We start from the raw sequence: 2,375 nt of genomic DNA on the forward strand, positions 1-2,375 counted from the left end.
CACTTCAGCAAACCAGGCTGTCCTCTCTTTGGGAAGTGGCTTTCTTGAAATCCCACTCAGTCTTTTGGGTTTCCTCTCTTCAGAGGGGGAGGGATTCACTCCTGGGAAAGCTGCTCTAGCAGGTTCGCTATGGGTGGGCAGATGGAGCATCTCACAGTTACTTGTCCTTGGTGTTTGCGGAGAAGCTCTCATCTGAACTATTGTCTGTCTTCCTAGGTAGTTTCCTGAACACCCGGCTGTTGAATTAACCCCATATGTGCATAAGAAAATCTCTTTTCACTATTCAGACAAACATACAGTATTCCCAGATTGCTACTGTGTACCCACAGAGATCACTTTTGCACTTATTTTATTCAGCAGTAATGCCAGGGGGCTACAAGCCTGTAGCCTGAACAACATATTTAAAAAGTTGCAACCCAGCATGTGGGCAGGAGGAGAGAGAGACGTCGCCCATGGGAGGTGCCAAGATGATGGCCACTGGTGACGAGGAGGAAGGTGATGGTGAGGAGGAAGATGATGGCTAACATTTGCGGATATTCTGGAAGGAACGGTGTGAGTCAATGGACATTCTGTAGTATCTCTATCTGCCTTGCTGGGTTTGAGTGTTGGTGCAATATATTAATGAACTATAACAAATACAGAAGGTTTCCGACAGTGTGAGTGTTGCAACTGTGCCCATCGGGGGTCCTAACTGAACAGTAATTTTAGTAATACTGGACCTGACCTTGAGAGAAGAACCTATCAATACCTCAGGGTGATAAATGATAATTCATAGGTAATTAATATAATTGCCATACAATTCATAGATCCGGCTACTACAGGCAACTCCAAATCCATCACAAGAATATGTAAAAAAACAACCCCCCTCCCCCAGTTTTCAACCAAATATTTTTCTGGCCATCACCCGTCTCAGGGCTTCCTTCACCTCCTTATTTCTCAGGCTGTAGATCAAAGGGTTGAGCATTGGAGACACCACAGAGTAGAACAGGGAAAGCAGTTTGTCCGTGTTGCGTGAGTAGCTGGATTTGGGCCTTAGATACGTTGCAGTGGCAGACCCATAAAACAAGGTCACCACGATAAGGTGGGAGGAGCAGGTGGAGAAGGTTTTGCTCCGGCCCGCAGCGGACGCAATGCTGAGGATAGCGTGGAGGATACGGACGTAGGACACAAGGATGAGCAGGAAGGACACCATGATGAAGGTGACAGCGACGGTGTACACAGCTATTTCATTCTTGTAGGTATCCGCACAGGCCAGCTTCAGCAGTGGCGGCAGGTCACAGAAGAAGTGGTTGATCCTGTTCGGCCCTGCAGTAGGGCAGAGTGAATATGAAAGTTGTCTGCCCGACACCCACCAGTAACCTGATGAGCCAGCAAATCGCTGAGAGCTGGAGACACACAGCTCTGTTCATCATGGCCATGTAGTGCAGAGGGTGACATATGGCCATGTAACGGTCGTAGGACATGGCAGCCAGTAGGCAGCACTCTGTGATCCCCAAGAAGGAGAAGAAATACATCTGTGTGACACAGCTGAGGAAGGAGATGCTCTTGTCCTTGGAGAGGAAGTTCACCAGCATCTTGGGAATGGTAGACCAGGTGTAACCAATTTCCAGAAAGGACAAGTTCCAGAGGAAGAAATACATGGGGGAGCGAAGGGCAGGGTCCACCACCGTGAGCGTGATGATAAGCATATTCCCCACTATGGTAAGGAGGTACATCAGCATCACCAGGAAAAAAAGGGAAACGCGGAGTACCAGGAGATTGGAGAAAGGCACGAAGAACTGTGTTACCACTGTGTGGTTCCTGCTAGCCATGTCCTACGGCTGTTTCCTATCTATGGAGACAATAAAATTCTTCATGAACTGGGTAAGTTGGGTGAATGCTATAAGAAATACATAAATACATAAATATTATCTTTAACACACCAATTTGGCAGAATCCGGCTACTGTGGCTTGTCTTAGCCCACCCACTTCCCTAGTCTTCAGATCCTGAGCTCCAGCCTCCACCAACCCTTCAAAGCGGTCTCTTCACAGATATTCTGCAAGCACTAGCGTGAATCCAGCTAGCCCAACTCTGCCAACCTGGGCTGGGAAGCTCACACCCTCTCTGTCCAAAGTGTTGTGTAGACAGACCCACCGGGGCTTGATCCTACAAACCTTCGACTAGTCCTGGCTCAACTGATTAGTCCAAAATTTGAAGTGGCTTCGCTTTGCTACCTTGCTCTTGGTTTCACTCCATAGGGGGTTTTATGTAGGGACACAGACACATACTGAATACACAAAAACACGACAGACAGACCTGCCTACACAGCACCCACATTTCTATGGAGCCACAGCTGCGGTCTTGGAAACAATTTATTTAGAGAAGGTGGAAATGC

The 2,375-nt window shown here is 47.9% G+C and overlaps 1 pseudogene; it reads right to left on the minus strand.

The window, feature by feature from the left end:
* Positions 1-877: 877 nt before the first annotated feature.
* On the minus strand, positions 878-1,811 carry LOC137165107 (olfactory receptor 10A4-like; annotated as a pseudogene).
* Between the last annotated feature and the right edge of the window lie 564 nt (positions 1,812-2,375).

This window comes from Emydura macquarii, unplaced genomic scaffold (assembly GCF_026122565.2).
Source record: "Emydura macquarii macquarii isolate MOO-44397 ecotype Brisbane River unplaced genomic scaffold, CSIRO-AGI_Emac_v2 contig_2747, whole genome shotgun sequence".
NCBI lineage: Eukaryota > Metazoa > Chordata > Testudines > Chelidae > Emydura > Emydura macquarii.